Raw genomic sequence first — 20,203 nt, 5'->3', positions numbered from 1 at the left:
ACAGTGTTCTGCTCATGGGTGATTTTAACGCCAGGATTGGAAATCGAACAGAAGGGTATGAAAAGGTTATGGGTAAATTTGGAGAGGATATGGAGGCCAACAGGTACGGGAAACAACTCTTGGATTTCTGTGCCAGTATGGGCTTAGTAATCACAAACTCCTTTTTTAAACATAAGAACATTCACCTGTATACTTGGGAAGGCAGGGGAACCAGATCTGTCATTGACTATATAATAACAGATCAGGAATTCAGGAAGGCTGTGAGGGACACACGTGTATTCAGGGGATTCTTTGATGACACTAATCACTATTTAATCTGCAGTGATATTGGTATTGTGAGGCCGAAAGTGCAGGAGGTCAGGTCCATGTGTAGGAGGATAAGAGTGGAGAAACTTCAGGATAAGGAAATCAGACACAAGTACATAACAGTGATCTCAGAAAGGTACCAGTTAGTTTAATGGAGTCAATTACAGTCACTGGAAAAGGAATGGATAAGGTACAGGGACACAAGTACTAGAAGTGACCAAAGAATGTCTTGGAACAGTAGTGTGTAAAGGTAGGATGAAGCAAACAGCTTTGTGGAATGACACAGTCAAGGCAGCCTGTAAAAGGAAAAAGAAGGCATATCAAAAATGGCTACATACTAGAACTCAGGTAGACAGAGAAAGTTATGTTGAAGAAAGAAACAAAGCCAAACAGATAATTACAGCATCCAAGAAGAAATCTTGGGAAGACTTTGGAAACAGGTTGGAGACCTTGGGTCAAGCTGCTGGAAAACCATTCTGGAGTGTTATTAGCAGTCTTCGAAAGGGAGGTAAGAAGGAAATGACAAGTATTTTGGACAGGTCAGGAAAACTGCTGGTGAATCCTGTTGATGCCTTGGGTAGATGGAGGGAATATTTTGAAGAGTTGCTCAATGTAGGTGAAAATACGATCACTAATGTTTCAGATTTCGATGTACAATGGGACAGGAATGATGATGGAAATAGGATCACATTGGAGGAAGTGGAGAAAATGGTCAATAGATTGCAGTGCAATAAAGCGGCTGGGGTGGATGAAATTAAGTCGGAACTCATCAAATACAGTGGAATGTTAGGTCTTAAATGGCTACACAGGATAACTGAAATGGCGTGGGAGTCGGGACAGGTTCCATCAGACTGGACAAAAGCAGTAATCACACCAATCTTTAAACATGGAAACAGAAAATATTGTAACAACTACAGAGGTATCTCTTTGATCAGCGTTGTGGGTAAAATCTTCTCAGGTGTTGTTGAAAGGAAAGTGCGAGTATTAGTTGAGGACAAATTGGATGAAAATCGGTGTCGATTTATGCCTCTTAGAGGTTGTCAGGACCAGATCTTTAGCTTACGGCAAATAATGGAGAAGTGTTACGAGTGGAATAGGAAATTGTATCTATGTTTTATAGATCTAGAAAAGGCATATGACCGGGTTCCTAGGAGGAAGTTATTATCTGTTCTACGTGATTATGGAATAGGAGGCAAACTTTTACAAGCAATTAAAGGTCTTTACATAGATAGTCAGGCAGCAGTTAGAGTTGACGGTAAATTGAGTCCATGGTTCAGAGTAGTTTCAGGGGAAGATAAAGCTGCAACCTGTGTCCACTGTTGTTATTATTTATGGATCATATGATGAAAACAATAGACTGACAGGGTGAGATTAAGATAGGTGAACACAAAATAAGCAGTCTCGCATATGCGGATGACTTAGTTGTGATGGCAGATTCTATTGAAAGTTTGCAAAGTAATATATCAGAGCTAGATCAGAAATGTAAGGACTATGGTATGAAGATTAGCATCTCCAAAACAAAAGTAATGTCAGTGGGAAAGAGATATAAACGGATTGAGTGCCAAATAAGAGGAACAAAGTTAGAACAGGTGAACAGTTTCAAGTACTTAGGATGCATATTCTCACAGGATGGCAACATAGTGAAAGAACTGGAAGCGAGGTGTAGCAAAGCTAATGCAGTGAGCGCTCAGCTACGATCTACTCTCTTCTGCAAGAAGGAAGTCAGTACCAAGACTAAGTTATCTGTGCACCGTTCAATCTTTTGACCAACTTTGTTGTATGGGAGCAAAAGCTGGATGGATTCAGGTTACCTTATCAACAAGGTTGAGGTTAGGGATATGAAAGTACCTAGGATGATTGCAGGTAGTAGTAGATGGGAACAATGGCAGGAGGATGTGCACAATGAGGAAATCAAAGAAAAACTGGGAATGAACTCTATAGATGTAGCAGTGAGGGCGAACAGGCTCAGATGGTGGGGTCATGTTACACGCATGGGAGAAGCAAGGTTACCCAAGAGACTCATGGGTTCAGCAGTAGAGGGTAGGAGGAGTCGGGGTAGACCAAGAAGAAGGTACCTGGATTCTGTTAAGAATGATTTTGAAGTAATAGGCTTAACATCAGAAGAGGCACCAATGTTAGCACTGAATAGGGGATCATGGAGGAATTTTATAAGGGGGACTATGCTCCAGACTGACGCTGAAAGGCATAATCAGTCTTAAATGATGATTATGATCATGACGATACGCTGACCAGACTGAATATTGTGACCACTGACCATCGATATAAACCCATCCAGGTGATAGCAGCGTCACCAGTCGCGGAATGACAGCTAGTTAGACAGAGGCACGGTGCATGTAGTGCAGTGAACGTGCTGTCCGTGTGTAGAATGGTGGAGGCGCACTGTCTACCTGAGTTTGACCGAGGGCAGATTGTGGTGGCCTGGAGGCTCAACACAAGCATTTCGGAAACTGCACGACTTGTCGGGTGTTCGAGGAGTGCTGTGGTGAGTGTCTGCAACACGCGGTGAAATCAAGGTGAAACCACATCCAGATGTCATGGGGGTGGGCGGCGGCCACACCCATTACACATCTCGCAGACTGGTAAAGCAGAACAGGCGACGAGCTGTGGAGGAACTAACATCAAACTTTAATGCTGGGCGAAGTGCAAGTCTGTCTGAATACACAGTGCACCGAACCCTCCAAGCGACGGGTGTGTGTAGCCAACTACCGATGCATGTGCCAATGTTAACACCATGACATCAGCAACTACAACTGAAATGGGAGTGTGACCATCGGTACTGGACGTTGGCGCAGTGGCAGAGTATTGCATGGTCTGATTAATTCCGATACCTTCTTCATCAAGAGAGTGGTAGGGCGTGAATCAGTTGTCTTCCAGGAGAACAACACCTTCACACCTGTACTGCGGGATGGAGGCAAGCCGGTGGTGGCTCCATTATGCTCTGGGGAACATTCACTTGGGCATCCATGAGTCCAGTGGAGCTCGTGCAAGGCAGTATGACGGCCAAGGAGTATTGTACACTGGTTTCAGGCCATGTAAACCCCTTCATGACGATCATGTTTCCCGACGCCAGTGGGATTTTTCAGCAAGATAATAGGCCATGTCACAAGGCCAGGAGTGTGATGGAGTGGTCCGACGAACACAGTGACGAGTTCCAATTTGTGTGTTGGTCTCCTAACTCGCCGGGTCTGAATCCGTTCAAACATATCTGGAATGCGGTTGATCGTGGCGTCAGAGCTCATCGCCCCATCCCCGGAATTTATGGGAATTAGGTGACTTGTATGTACAGATGCGGTGCCACTTCCCTTCACCGACCGAGCAAGGCCTCACTGCTGCTATGCGACGATGCCTCGCCGCTATTATCCGAACCAAAGGTGGACAAACCAGCTGTTAGGTAGGTGGCCATAATGTTATGGCTGAGCAGTGTGATCTGCAGTTCGTGCTATACACACCAAAAATAATTTAAATTTCCGAAATGGTGAAATATGTGCTGCTGATCGGGTATGCAGCCACATCCATAATTTGGTTATTGTACAAACACAACGCTCTATTTTCCATTCATGTAGTTATCTAATTCTGCTTGGTTGTAGAATACCGGCACCGGAGTAGATGCAACATAGTAAGAGGTTTGCTGCGGCATTCACGTTCGAGCCATCGTCAGCGAGCAGTTGCGGAGGATAATTTCTCAAATTGCCCCACCTGCCGAGGTCGTGATCCGGTGACGTTATCAAGGTCGAACTGCGGCTAAAGTACGATTGCCAGCGCCGACTCGTGCACGCCAAGAACACTGTCATACTCATTGCTCTTTTCCAGTTACGATATGCTGTTGGATATTCGACAGGGGATCTCAGATTGATTCCATATTTCCGGATTTCCAGTAGGCTTCTGATACCATTCCTCACAAGCGTCTTCTAACCAAACTGCGTGCCTGTGGAGCATCCGCTCGGTTGTGCGACTAGATCCATGATTTTCGGCCAGAAAGGTCATAGTTCGTAGTAAATAACGGAAAGTCATCGAGTAATACAGAAAGTGATATCTGGCGTTCCCTAAGGAAGTGTTACAGGCCCTTTGCTGTCCCAAATCTATATAAACGATTTAGGAGACAATGGGAGCAGGTCTGTTAGATTGTCTGCAGATGATGCTGTCATTTAACGTCTAGTAAAGCCATCAGATGATCAAGTGCAACTGCAAAACGGTTTAGACAAGATATGTGTATGTTGCGAGAAGTGGCAGCTGATTCTAAACAACAAAACTGTGAAGTCATTCACATAAGTACTAAAGGGAATCCTTTAAATTTCTGCTACGCGATAAATCGCAGAAAAACAAACGTTGTCGGTTCAACTAGCCGCCTGTGGATTATAATTACGAACAATTTAAACTGGAACGATCACATAGATAATGTTGTGAATAAAGCAAACCAAAAACTATGATTTATTGGTAGAACGCTTAGAAAGTGCAACAGTCTATTAAACAGACTGCTAAAAGCTGTGCGCTAGACTACAGATCAACGGAGGGCCGGCCTACTCACAAATATCAAATGTAGCTTGCGTCGTATAGATAGACGCCGACCGTTGAGGCCGAGTGGTTCTGGGCGCTTCAGTCCGGAACCGCGCTGCTGCTGCGGTCGCAGGTTCGAATCCTGCCTCGGGCATGGATGTTTGTGATGTCATTAGGTTAGTCAGGCTGAAGTAGTCTAGGGGACTGATGACCTCAGATGTTTAAGTCCCATAGTGCTCAGAGCCACTTGAACGTTTAGGTAGACGTGTACCGTCAATTTGTGAGGGACTTCACTCTAACGAGGCGATGGGTGTCCATGGAGGTTGGTAGTAGCTGCCAGGTGTCATTCTGCAGTTCTATGGAAAAAGACATTCTGAGATTCTCGATTCTTGTGTAATCCCTGCGGCAACACAAGAAGACGACGTTCTACTACGCAGGAAAACGTTCTTAGGCGAATACCTCAACAGTAAATAATTCGACACGTGAAGCGGCCAGTCCAGTCTTTCGAACTGAATACCACTCAGTATGTTTGGGGCGTTTTCGGGAGGCTTCTTGATGCTCTCCGTTATTCTACACAGATCTTTGGCGCGCTAAGACCAGTTCTGTAAGAAAAATGTGTGAAGTTTCTATGAATGTCATAAACACCATCGTTCTCAGCATAATACTTTACTGCATACTCTTAATTACTTCTCTGAGTTATCAAAGTCCGTTATCTGTGCTTTTCCAAACTGAGGCATCCATTTCCTGGGCAATGCTTTTACTGGATGAGCTATCCAGTCACCTCCCGCGATCCAGCTTCACGCTTCTGAAGGGTTCATTCAGGAGACAAACGCTAGGGTGTGGGTAAGCTATTTCACATTATACCCTTCTCGCAGAAGTGCCAATTTATCAAGGTAAACCGGAGAACTTCTGTATTGTTTAAGTGGAGAGGCGGTGGCAAAAATGAAGCTGTGGTGGGAACTTGTCGTGCCTGTATTCTCTCGTTCGGTAAGACTATTGCCAGCGAAAGGGCTCGTATCACGTTGCGGCACGCGGTTTTAACACGTCAGGAAGTTTTATAACAGCGCACTGTTTGTTGCAGAGCGAAAGTTCATTTCAGTACATCTTTCTGACTTGCCGCTATTGTACATATCAACTGACAGAAAGTCATCAAGTAAAACAGAAGTGATTTCTGGCGCTCCCCAAGGTAGTGTTATAGGCCCTCTGCAGTTCCTTATCTATATAAACGATTTAAGAGACAGTCTGAGCAGGCGTCTTAGATTGTTTGCAGAGGACGCTGTCGTTTGAAATGTTCAAATATGTGTGAAAATCTTATGGGACTTAACTGCTAAGGTCATCAGTCCCTAAGCTTACACACTACTTAACCTAAATTATCGTAAGGACAAACACACACCCATCTCCGAGGGAGGACTCGAACCTTCGCCGGGACCAGCCGCACAGTCCATGACTGCAGCGCTGGGACCGCTCGGCTAATCCGCGCGGCCGCTGTCGTTTATCGTCTAGTAAAGTCATCAGAAGATCAAAACAAATTGCAAAACTATTTAGAAATGATATACGTACGGTGCGAAAATTGTCAATTGATCCTAAATAATGAAAAGTATTGGGTCATCCACATGAGTGCTAAAAGCAGTCCTTAAACTCGGATGAATCAGTCAAATCGAAAAGCCGTAAATTCAACTAAATAACAAGGAATTACTATTTCGAACAACTTAAATTGGAAAGAAAACATAGAAAACGTGGTGGGGAAGACAAATCAAAGACTGTGTTTTATTGTCAGAACACTTAGAAAATGTAACAGATGTACTAAAGAGACGCTTCTCCGTGCTCTTTTGGAGAACTGCGGCGCAGTGTTGAATCCTTACCAGATATGATTAAAGGATTGCATCGAGAAAGTTCAAAGAACGTCAGTACGTTTTGTATCATCGAGAAATAAGGGAGACACTGTCACAGACATGATACAGGATTTGGGGTGGATATCATTAAAACAAAGGCGTTTAAAATAAAGGAAGTACCTTCTCACGAAATTTCAACCACCAACTTTCTCCTCCGAATGTGAAAACATTTTGTTGACGACGACCTGCATAGGGAGAAACGATCATCGTAATAAAATAAGGGAAAACAGAGATTGCACGGGAAGATACATGTGTTCGTTTTTTCGCACGCTTTTCGAGACTGGAATAATAGAGAATTATTGTGAAGGTGATTCGATGAACCCTCTGCCAGGCACTAAAGTGTGATTTGCAGAGTACTCATTTAGATGTAGATGAAGATGTGAAAAGTTCCATCGTAAATTGTTTGGCGCTGTTTACCATGCTGTGTTTAAGTAGTGTCATGAATTCTATAATGAAATGCAGAGGTGTCGGAGAGACAAATGTAAGTAAACTGTTTATTATTTCACAAGTCTTCGCCATAGCTGTTAATACATTTATCAGTGACAAGACGATCAATGCCTTCACGGAACCATGACTGCACCCATGCGTGCACCTCTTTGTCCGACGCAAATCGACGACCACGAATGTCTTTCTCAGTGTTCCAAAAATTTAAAAATCGCGCGGGGAGAGATCGGGACTGTACGGAGGATGTGTAGGTGGACCCACATGTTGCCAAGTTCATTTCGCGCACGCTGCAGAAGTTCCGCTGAGAAGCCTTTACGCATCCTCCGTACAGTCGATGAGACTTCAGATATTTTTGGATCGCTGAAGAAAGACACTCGTGGGCGTCAATTTATTTCGTATCAAGAGGTGGACGCTTTGGTGCAATCATCGCTCAGTAAGAAAGCGCAAAAAATTTTCCATTTACGCACTGACTATCTGCCTCACAGTGGGATACATGTACTAACAATTACGACGAATACTTTTGAAATAATAAACAGTTTACTAATTTTTTCCACTTTGTCTCGTTTTCATTTGACTTCTTATACATTTGGTTAACTTCTATAGTTCTTGATTTGCATATTTTTTAACTACCGTTATGTCTTTTCCATGATTCATAGGAACCGTAGTAGGTTTCCAGCACAACGACACAGGTCCGCAGTTATGTGTGACCAATGGGAGAATTGCATTCGCTGTTAGTTTACACACATGCCGCCGGTTTGATGCGAAGCCACACATCGTTGTAGACACTTGGCGGCTAGCTGACGCGGATAGCGGCATCTCCGCAGCGTTAATTACGCGCCACGGCGGTCGCTAACGAGCCATTCTATAAATACTGAGGCTGTAGCCCGGGGCTTTCGCTTTACGACGCGTCTCGCAAACCCAAACACCGAGGAGCCTTCGTCTCAGTCTTTCTACTTTCTTCTTAGGGTTTGTAGTACCCTCGCCCTTCAGCCAACAGAAACTATATAAAACGACACCACCTTGAGGTACCTGCGGCTGCGCTACAAAATTTTGGCTCTAACAGTGAACATATGCCGGAAGTAGGTGTATTTTCAGCAGTCGTTCTAACCGATAGAAAAGAAAACACACTATCGAATTGCTTGCATAAGTACATACAAAACCTCTAATGGCAGTAATCGTATCTTTTCTTCTGCCATTGTGTTTTGTTTCTACCTATGCACGTTTTATTTCGTCCGTGGGAAATGGCTAGTGAAAGGTTGCACATGTGAAAACAATGCTTTTGCTCGTTGTAAAATAATAACTACTGCCTTCAGGTATGATTTTGCTGCATTTATTTTCTGTATGGCGCCTTTCGGGAAGTAACTCACATTATCAAGCGCGTTTTTCGTGTATTTACGTAATTTTTAAGCGTGATGATCGCAATGTGTAAACAGTTTCATTATTCTGATGCCCTTACCATATTATAAATTGCGCAGTTTTGTAAATAATAATGGATTTTTCTCTGTAGGTCACGGAGAAAGTTATTTCCAAATCCAACACTATCTGTAGAGGAAAACATATCTCTAATAACAAAGTCGCGCGTGTTTGTATTACAGTAAAGGCACCGGAATAATGTAAAAGCTCTCACATCGCGAACTTCCTCAAAGAGTCGTGCAGAAAATAACGAAAGGAAAACAGCGACTGGCAACAGCAAATGTTATTCTGTAGCAAACCAAATCAATGTAAATGTTTTCACTCTCTTTCTTCCGATATTGTATTTTCATTTTTCTTGAACAATGCGGATTTTGAAAGTGAACTTTGGTCTGAAGCGTGTTTAGCGTGACAAATAAAAGCTTATAGCGCTGTCCTTGGTATTTGAAGGTGATGTCGTTTAAGCGATTATACAAAGATTACGACAGGAATTCTCTGACGCAGATGGACACACTGTTTCTCGCGATGAATAAAATGGAGGAATAGTTATTACGCTTCGCATGCCAGCAATGAGTATCTACGAATGCCCCTATGTGAATAGAGAACTGTGTACGCTATCCGTTTGGGACACCTTCCACCGAGATATTCAGAAGTTATCTAAGCATGCTGCATCATTCCACCGCACCGTCAAACCGAGAGGTATATTTCGAAGTTTCCATTACGACGGGATTCTCTGCGCATCGCATGTTTCACAGGGATTGGGCGACTAGGCATATCGTTTCAAGGGCACCGAGAATTTATGGAGTGTCAAATTTTCGGTGTAATCCACGAACCGCCCCAGCCCCTTTTGCCGCTGCTTGTCGATGTCATAGCTACGAGACTGAACATGTAAGTCCAACATCATCCTGGACGGATGAATCATGTTTCTTCTTACGCCAGTTCAATGGTTGTGTCCATATACGACGTCATCCAAGCAATGCTATAGGGGACAGTCACCTGGGCTTCCAAGGGTTCTGTGGTACTCTTCGAAGACAGCACCCCAGTTGCGAACGACGTGAATATTATTGCGGATCACCCGTATCGTTTCATCCGTAGTGTCTACCCGAGAAAGATGGCTCTCCGAACAGGATAACAGTCCACGTCACACACACAGAATCCTGCTACAGTGGTTTGAGGAGCGTGATAGTGAACTCACGTTGATATCTTGCCCGCTGTATTCGCCTGAACTGAACCCGACGGAACACACCTGGATCTGGGACGCTATCGGGCGTCATCTCTGCGCCTATATACCACCGGCCTGTACTTTACGGAATCGCATCGAGTTTAAGCTGTAATTTGTAAAGTTAAACACCATTTTTATACAGCTTATTTATGCAATTCGAAAAGTACTTTAGGATTAAAAACGTGAAACGTCCGCTTAAAAGATTGCAACAACAGAACCTAAGAGCGTAGAAATATAGAAACATAATTCTCTATAAACGCGTTGCATGTCTCCAAAAGTAAAGTTAACTGGGGTCCGTAACCACCAGTGTCAGCAAAGAGGAGGGGAAAGGTGGGGGTGGATGCAAACAAAACATAATATAAAATGTAAAATAAGAAAATATCATTCAAAACATACTTCTCTTGTCAGTTTCTGCGCTCTCAGTGTTTGTAGAGCGGTAAAATGTGAAACTAAAGTTTGAGTGGCACAGTGACTCTTTTTTACTTTTTCTTTATAAATATAACGATCAACAGAATTAAGGGGTCTCTTTTTCGAAACCCCATAATTGTCTCTCACTGAGACGCAGAAGTTCGAAATTTGGCACATAGGTACCTACAACCTTCCTCAATAATGTTGCGAAAACATGGCGCCCTGGACGTCACCCTCGGGCTCGGCGATGCTTCAGACACCAATGTGACAACACTTGCGAAAGAAAGGCCACAGTTCGGAAGTTTACGTAAGATGTAACGCGGATTAATGAGGTCGTATTGGCACCAAATTCCACCAAAATTCTGCCCACCACTATCGTGGACGTGTCGTACGATAGGAAGGCCGTCACACTCTCTCTTACCCACATTTCATCCCCTCTTCCGACACCTCTGCGATGAAGGTCAAGCCGGCCGTTGTGGCCGAGCGGTTCTAGGCGCTTCAGTCCGGAACCGCGCTGCTGATACGGTCGCAGGTTCGAATCCTGCCCCGGGCATGGATGTGTGTGATGTGCTTCGGTTAGTTAGGTTTAAGAAGTTCTAAGTATAGGGGACTGATGACCTCAGATGTTAAGTCCCATAGTGCTTACAGCCATTTGAACTATTTGATGAAGGTCATAACCGCGACTCTCAGCGTTCACATCACGTGGTTTTGTTATGGGTGACCGAGAAAACATTTCAATCATACCGCCGCTCAGTATAAACACGAAAAGCCCTCGGGGGTGGCATAAAGGCGCCGAAGATATCACCCATTCCCTTGGGGCGTTGATTCCCACACATTTCGCGATCGAAAACGACAGTTCGCAGTGATATGAGCAACAGGATGATCTTCTTGAGAACTTTCACCTTGCTGACCCCTCCCGGACGACTGACCCCTTCTCTGGGGACATCGTGAGCGTGCAAACCCACTGAACGTGGTCGCACCCCTCTGGAGAGCAGGGCGACATCGCAAATTTTTCTCTGGTAGAGTGTGGAACCAGTAGGGATTGTTCAAAACAATTCGACGAAATTTGAACCTGATCCGAAGCAGTGAGGGGTGTTTATGATTTTCCAGCCCTACTGTGGAGTGATCACGGGGAAGGGGGAGAGCTCCCTCCCCCCCGCCCCCCAAGTCGGTAACACCTACTATGCCACCCGCGCATCTTTGCATCTCTGCTGAGCACTTAAAAATCTTCTTGTACAGAGACAGCCAGTCATTGATCCCTAGGCGCTGGCATGCCAAGGAATAGTGTGGATATTGAACAATTTCGAAAACAAGGAAGAACGCTTATATCATCGCCACAGCTAAAATCACGCAAGTTGTCTTGATGCGAGAGTCTTAATTTCCAGGTTCATTTCTGTTTCAGCTCACAATGCAAATGGTCCAATAATGTTGCGTACCGAAAGTCCGATCCTTTCTAACTTTTTAGCACACAGTTAAAAACACGAATAATTATGATGCTTTGTGAGACCCAAAAGACGCTTTTACCGTAGCAAAATGGTTGATCGTTCAAGTAGAAGTACTCTCTCTACTTTTTGTGAGAGTATGTAATTTTTCCCTCGACAAACACCTGATTTTAAATGAGGAATTGTCTCTAGACTGTAATCTTCCTGAAACTTCCTGGCAGATTAAAACTGTGTGCCCGACCGAGACTCGAACTCGGGACCTTTGCCTTTCGCGGGCAAGTGCTCTACCATCTGAGCTACCGAAGCACGACTCACGTCCGGTCCTCACAGCTTTACTTCTGCCAGTATCTCGTCTCCTACCTTCCAAACTTTACAGAAGCTCTCCTGCGAAACTTGCAGAACTAGCACTCCTCCGCTGCAGAGTGAAAATCTCATTCTGGAAACATCCCCCAGGCTGTGGCTACGCCATGTCTCCGCAGTATCCTTTCTTTCAGGAGTGCTAGTTCTGCAAGTTTCGCAGGAGAGTTTCTATAAAGTTTGGAAGGGAGGAGACGAGATACTGGCAGAAGTAAAGCTGTGAGGACCGGGCGTGAGTTGTGCTTCGGTAGCTCAGATGGTAGAGCACTTGCCCGCGAAAGGCAAAGGTCTCGAGTTCGAGTCTCGGTTGGGCACACAATTTTAATCCGCCAGGAAGTTTCATATCAGCGCACACTCCGCTGCAGAGTGAAAATCTCATTCTGTAATCTTTCTGTTTATACCTCGGCTATTGGGATAACAATATTGCACGAGGCGGCCTTCTGAATGAATGTATGTATGTACTGAACTGGGGACCTAGAAACGACGGACAGGCTTCGTCACTGCCGTAGCCCCAGTGGTCCACAACCCAACAACAGGCGACAGCAGTCCACTCACCCCACCGCCGCCCCACACCACACAATCTAGGGTTATTGTGCGGTTCGGCCTCCAGTGCAACCCCCCCTCCCTGCCCCCTCTCCCCCCATCCTCGGGAAGGTCTCACACCAGACGAGTGTAACCCCAATGTTTCCGTGGTAGAGTAATTATGGTGTACGCGCACGTGGAGACAGTGTTGGACAGTGCAGACGCAGCAATCGCCGACATAATGTAACTGAAGCCGAATAAGGGGAACCAGCGAGCATTCGCCGAGGCAGATGTAAAACCACCTTAAAAACCACCCACAGGCTGGCCAGCATACCAGACCTGGACACTAATCCGCCGGGCGGATGTGCCAGGGACCAGCAGCCTTCCCGCTCGGGAAGCAACGCGTTAGACCGCACGGCTAGACGTGCGGGCGGCCTTCTGAATAGTTTTCTACCCAAAATATTCTTTAGGTTTGAGACCGCCTTACGTTTCCTGTCACATGATGCTTCGTTGGGCCAAATTGAGCTCAATGTAGATCACATTAACAAATAAATTTTTGTGTATCCCAAAATAATTAAAAATGGTGGTGGTGGTTAGTGTTTAACGTCCCGTCGACAACGAGGTCATTAGAGACGGAGCGCAAGCTCGGGTCGGGGAAGGACTGGGAAGGAAATCGGCCGTGCCCTTTCAAAGGAACCATCCCGGCATTTGCCTGAAACGATTTAGGGAAATCACGGAAAACCTAAATCAGGATGGCCGGAGACGGGATTGAACCGTCGTCCTCCCGAATATAAATAAAAGAAAAACGTCAAAAGTCAATATATGAAACCATACACCTACAGTCAGTAAATAAAAAATAGAAATTGAAGTGTCCTCATAATTAATCAGAATAATTAATCAGATTAGTTATGACGTGTGTTTGTGGGAGAAACTGTCTCCCGAATACACTACTACAATGTAGATATTATTATATGGATATAAAGCTTTAAAATTTAGAAAAAAATATAGTAAAATTTGTAAGAAAAATACTAGAGAGACTTTGTGGCTTGTAATCGATGTAGACAGCAGAGAAAGGCGGAGTAGAAATTCCAAACTATGGAAGTTGTGCAAACACCGCAATTGAGGTCACAGTGGTAAAGAAGAGAAAATTAATCTGGGCTGGTCACATAGCAAGGACGTCGGAGGATAGACTGTCTAATGTAGCATTATCTAGAAAAATAGCTGTAATGCGGGGAAAAGGAAAATCCAGGAGCAGATACTAGTGAAAGTCCCGTGATGACGTAGCTAGGATGAATAGCAACACCGATTTAACAATCAATGCAGTAGACAGAAAGGCATTGTGAGGCTTGTGGAGCGCGCGTATGGTCAATAAGTCTCTTGGCATTTAAAAGGAATAGAACAATTTTTTTAAAAATTTTCTGTGGTTTTTAACAGATTTATCGAACTGTCCTCCCATGTTAATAATCGCTGGTCTTAATTTGACCTATGAAAGTAAGAGTCCATTGTATATTATGAAACTAAGGGTCTAAAATTCCTGTTCGTCGGTTGCAAGCTGTAAGTTCTGAGACTAACCTCATTACAGTTTCCGCCTTACACTGACTGGACTTTGTATGAAAAACAAGGGCTTGACTGCTCACGCTGTAGTCTCTTTCACTGCTTTTCAACGTTCCAGTGCCTCACTGCGGTTCACGTCGAGGTACCGTGTTGTTGCCGTTACACAGATCTTCGGACATAGCCATCTCGAAGCTGAAGTTCACACTGTGCGACACGCCACGACCAAAACAGATATCGCGAGGCGCTAATTGTAATCTGACGTCAATGCTGTCGCTTTAACTTCCAGGTTCTTTGTGGCAATGACAATGCTGTTCTGCGTTCGGCGCCTACGGTCCACCATTACTCTTCACTAACGATGTATTGTCGCAAATTCTGTAACTGAAGATGCGACCAATATTTTACTTACTCAACCCCTTATTACGAAGAAAACCTTGTTTGAATCAGGCGCTTTCCAGGAAACTAAAAAGCAGATACGCTGGCTGACGGGGCAATTCGTGATATATGAAGGGACGACGGAGGAAATCTACACTAAGATTACCTTGTTCGAACTTTGTGATCCAAAGAGAGGGACGCTTGCCTCAAGAATGGGGCAAGTACAGTCGTGGAGTAGACGATCAGCATATGCACAATATAAACTTTGCAACACAACCATCGTCGATATTCCGAAAACCTTTTATCGTGGTCATCCGAGCTGACGTATATTAGATGATGTACAAGGCGAGCTAGAAAGGACTGTCGTAGGTCTCCCACTGCATCCATCAAAAAACTTAAGTGTCCATACCAATAATTGCTTAATCAGTACAAACAGGTAAAGCTGCCCGAGAAACCAGATCAAAGCCGATGTGTAGCATGAACCATATAAAATTTCGACAAAGAAAATAAAAAAAACAGTCATTTTATCCACAATTAAAACCGAAGATGGGTGAATGGCCCATGGGTGGAGACAGTCAGTAGTTTACCTGATTGGTGGCTGCTACCGCATGACTTAGATTTGTGCTGAACAATAAATATAACAGTTCTTTAATAACTAGATCGTTCGCTGAAGAAGAAATACCCGCAATCATAAAGAAATCGGAAAAACGGGAAAGCTCTAGTGCCAAATAGTATTCATGCCGAAGTTCTCAGACTAATAACAGTACAAATTGTTCCATTCCCAACCAGAGTATCAAATGATTCCTTAAAAATGGGTAGAGCGCCTGCTAGCTGGAAATTAGCGAAAGTTCTTATAATAAAAAGTGCAGGGTACACGTCCGGCCAATCCTAAAACCAATGGTCCAGTCTGTTTCATTAACTCACTTGTAAAGCTTCAGGAAAGGCTCCTCTATGACAGGTTAAAACCAATGGTCCAGTCTGTTTCATTAACTCACTTGCAAAGCTTCAGGAAAGGCTCCTCTATGACAGGTTACTCTCGCACAGGCTTCACGGACCTGAATCAGTGCCAGTTTTGTTTTAGATAAGGGAAATGTATCGAAGATGCATTTAACAAGGTGGTCGAAACAGTAGAGACTTGTAACACAAAATACGCAATAGCAATATTAATTGACACTGCGGGAACATTTGATAATTTACAGCTCTGGTACCGCGCGCTGCAGAATTTGAATCCCCGCCAGACGTCATGGACGTCAAAGACCCCTAGAGGCCTCTGCACCATCGCGCCGTAAGCTGTGGCGGCGCGCACCTCCTGGTCCGCTTTTAGCGTGAGGGCGCCACAGAGGAACACGTGGTTGCAACGGAAAATAGCGGCGTCCCTGACAGAGTACATAAGCTCAGTCAGTCAGTCTAACATTGCGTACGTCTCTTGACATTTCGCCTCGCCTTAGACAGCGTATTTACTTTCATCTTTTGTTTACGAGTGGACGTGGTTGTCTAGTTAGCTTTTCTTGACTCTGTTATCTCGTTCTTGTTGTTGTCGTCGTAAGGTCCTTCGTTGGTCGTGTCCGTTCTCTCCGGTGTGTTGTTGTTCACGGGCCGCTCCGAGGGTCCCGCCGCGTTTCCCGTTACTTCAACCCCGCGACTGTTCCGGTCCCCATCACAACAACGGCGGCGCGCTTTGTTTATATGGATGGGTAACCTGAGTTCCCCAGTGTGTTTGCTACAGTTTCATAGATTACTGTAGGGATGGAGGTGTGGAATGGTCAGCCAACACAAGAACTATCAAAGGGTGCCCACAGAAGTCGATTTGTGGGCCACTATTTTGGGATTTGGCAAGGAACCACTCTTATGCCAGTTGGCAGAAGACGAGATGGAAGAAGACCACCAAATTGACGGGATGCTCGCGAATGCCGATAATGTCTGTGCTGTGGTGTCGTGAAACTCAAGAGCTCAACTGGAGCATGTTGCAAATAGGGTCCTATCCCGGACGCAGTGATGGTGTGTAAACAATAACCTAGTCACTGCCTGACACAAAACCACACACATACTCCTTAAAGGTCAACGTTCATTACGTGGAAATCCTAGAGTTATATAGAAATCATTTTTAACACTAGACAAACAGTCAAGTGATACCTTGGGATCCAATTGGACGAAAACTGTAACATCACACAACATATTCAGACAAGCGTAAACAGAGCAAGCAGTGTAATGCACAAAATTTCCGCGACTCAACTGCAAACTAAAAGCCACAGCTGCATGCAGTGAGAACCTATCATGATGTCATTTTCACGTCCATCACTGTCTACACAGCAAGTGTCTCAGAGCACAGACTTCGGTGCACGCGGAACAGGCAAATCCTGTGATGTGCGTAGAGGGGTGTGCACCACAGACTCACAGGAATCTTTGGCATTACTCTAATCGACGCTGTACAGGTGATCCTCGGAATCTATCCAGCAGACATTACTTTAAGACGTTGTGCAGTCTTCTACTTGTTACGTAAAGGGGATCAGATGAAAGTCCAATAATCAAGGCCCATCTCCTGAACTGGAAAGTGGGTACATGAGGAAACGACTGGGCCAACTATGAAATGCGTCGAAGAGTTTACCAACTACTGCCTTGCATTGGAGAGAGCCTAGTGCTAGACCGTGTAAACCCCAATTAGGGCACGATACAGTACCTAAAGGGACACGGCCCAGATCCAGTTCACCTGTGCGGGTTGAACAGGAAAGGCAATGACGTCTGTCAATGTAGTCATACGGGAATAACCATCCACGTTATCCGTTACTGTAATGCATTTAAGGAATTAGAGAACGAACAGAGAGGAACCAATCACTATACGAAATTATAAGCAGTAACGAATGTTGAACAACAACACCATTTTCAGCATGAAAAAGACAAATTTGCCAGTGTACAGCAGTTATAAAATACCTCTCATCCTGCACGGCATCAGTACAGGAGCGTCAACGTGAATAACGAAATGCTGGCAAATGCAACTAGTGCAGCGGAAGGTGTGACTGCGAGCGTTCCTTACTGAATATGTTCGTGCAGCCAAGATCACAGCAGCAGACGAGGCAGGAAACGCAGTACCACTACAGCCCAGCATCGACGCAGCTTGCAGTTACAGTTACACCTCGGCCACGGAACGAGGAGACGCTCACCGAAGACGTGCGTAACACATGAAGAGTAGCGCAGTGCCTTAAACAGTACTGGTGTTTTCCTGAGACCGTTTCCAACACAAGAAGTAAAAATAAAAAAGGGAGTATCTCAACCTAGAAGGAATTATTGCTTACTGATATCGTCTGTCCAGTATTCACTCTTCTTATTAAACTTTGATTTCAGTTCTTTAGGCAATATAAATGCATACAATATCCCAACTAATATTGTTAATTATATATATATACCATCATGATGCTATTAACAGAACCTGGATTCATTCGAAAAAATGACGTTTTGCCATTCGTGCAGCCAGGTTCGTCGTTGAGTACACCATCGCAGGCGCTCCTGCCTGCTGCAGCGTCAAGGGTAACCGCAGCCGTGGTCTCCGAGCTGATAGTCCATGCAGCTGCAAACGTCGTCGAACTGTTCGTGCAGATGGTTGTCGTCTTGCAAACGTCCCCATCTGTTGACTCAGGGATCGAGACGTGGCTGCACGATCCGTTACAGCCATGCGGATAAGACGCCTGTCATCTCGACTGCTAGTGATACGAGGCCGTTTGCATCCAGCACGGCGTTCCCTATTATCCTCCTGAACCCACCGATTCCATAGTCTGCTAACAGTCATTGGATCTCGACCAACGCGAGCAGCAATGTCGCGATACAATAAACCGCAATCGCGATAGGCTACAATTCTCCTTACACGAGGCATCACAACAATATTTCACCAGGCAACACCGGTCAACTGCTATTTGTGTATGAGAAATCGGTTGGAAACGTTCCTCATGTCAGCACGTTATAGGTGTCGCCACCGGTGCCAACCTTGTGTGAATGCTCTGAAAAGCTAATCATTTGCATATCACAGCATCTTCTTCCTGTCGGTTATATTTCGCGTCTGTAGCACGTCATCTTCGTGGTGTAGCAATTTTGCCCGCATCTCGTGGTCGTGCGGTAGCGTTCTCGCTTCCCAAGCCCGGGTTCCCGGGTTCGATTCCCGGCGGGGTCAGGGATTTTCTCTGCCTCGTGATGACTGGGTGTTGTGTGCTGTCCTTAGGTTAGTTAGGTTTAAGTAGTTCTAAGTTCTAGGAGACTGATGACCATAGATGGTAAGTCCCATAGTGCTCAGAGGCATTTTAAGTGTAGCAATTTTAATGGCCAATAGTGTAACTGTTTCTCCGCCAGTCATCAATAGTAACATTTTTATTGCTTCTCCTTCCTCAAATTGTTTCAGTGCTCGTTACTTAACATTGAGAATATATATATATATATATATATATATATATATATATATATATATATATATAGGGTCGTCCATTGATAGCAACCGGGTCAAATATCTCAAGAAATAAGCATCAAACGAAAGAACTACAAAGAACGAAACTCGTCTAGCTTGAAGGGGGAAACCAGATGGCGCTATGGTTGGCCCGCTAAATGGCGCTGCCATAGGTCAAACGGATATCAACTGCGTTTTTTTAAATAGGAACCCCCATTTTTTATTACATATTCGTGCAGTACGTAAAGAAATATGAATGTTTTAGTTGGATCACTTTTTTCGCTTTATGATAGATGGCGCTGTAATAGTTGCAAACGTATAGGTACGTGGTATCACGCAACATTCCGCCAGTGCGGATGGTATTTGCTTCGTGATACATTACCCGTGTTAAAATGGACCGTTTACCAGTTGCGGAAAAGGTCGATATCGTGTTGATGTACAGCTATTGATGCCCTACTGGCGTGTGCTGCTCGGTATCCTGGACGACATCATTCAAGTGCCCGGGCCGTTCGCCGGATAGTTACGTTATTTAAGGAAACAGGAAGTGTTCAGTCACATGTGAATCGTTAACCACGACCTGCAACAAATGATGATGTCCAAGTAGGTGTTTTAGCTGCTGTCGCGGCTAATCCGCACATCAGTATCAGACAAATTGCGCGAGAATCGGGAATCTCAAAAACGGCGCTGTTGAGAATGCTACATCAACATCGATTGCACCCGTACCATATTTCTATGAATCCAGGAATTGCATGGCGACAACTTTGAACGTCGTGTGCAGTTCTGCCAATGGGCACAAGAGAAATTACGGGACGATGACAGATTTTTTGCACGTGTTCTATTTAGCGACGAAGCGTCATTCACCAACAGCGGTAACGTAAACCGGCATAATATGCACTATTGGGCAACGGAAAATCCACGACGGCTGCGACAAGTGGAACGTCAGCGACCTTGGCGGGTTAAAGTATGGTGCGGCATTATAGGAGGAAGGATAATTGGCCCTCATTTTATCGATGGAAATCTAAATGGTGCAATGTATGCTGATTTACTACGTAATGTTCTACCGATGTTACTACAAGATGTTTCACTGCATGACAGAATGGCGATGTACTTCCAATATGATGGATGTCCGGCACATAGCTCGCGTGTGGTTGAAGCGGTATTGAATAGCATATTTCATGACAGGTGGATTGGTCGTCGAAGAACCATACCATGGCCCGCACGTTTACCGGATCTGACGTCCCCGTATTTCTTTCTGTGGGGAAAGTTGAAGGATATTTGCTATCGTGATCCACCGACAACGCCTGACAACATGCGTCAGCACATTGTAAATGCA

At 44.8% G+C, this 20,203-nt stretch overlaps 1 protein-coding gene across 1 annotated transcript in view; it reads right to left on the bottom strand.

Annotated features, from left to right (window-relative positions):
* LOC126191262 (uncharacterized) overlaps positions 1-20,203 on the bottom strand; it is a 161,561-nt gene that overhangs the window by 69,124 nt on the left and 72,234 nt on the right. The window lies entirely within an intron of this gene.

This window comes from Schistocerca cancellata, chromosome 1 (genome assembly GCF_023864275.1).
Source record: "Schistocerca cancellata isolate TAMUIC-IGC-003103 chromosome 1, iqSchCanc2.1, whole genome shotgun sequence".
NCBI classification, from domain to species: Eukaryota; Metazoa; Arthropoda; class Insecta; order Orthoptera; family Acrididae; genus Schistocerca; species Schistocerca cancellata.
The sequence above is the reverse complement of the archived record's forward strand: the minus strand, read 5'-3'. Positions and strand labels throughout refer to the sequence as shown.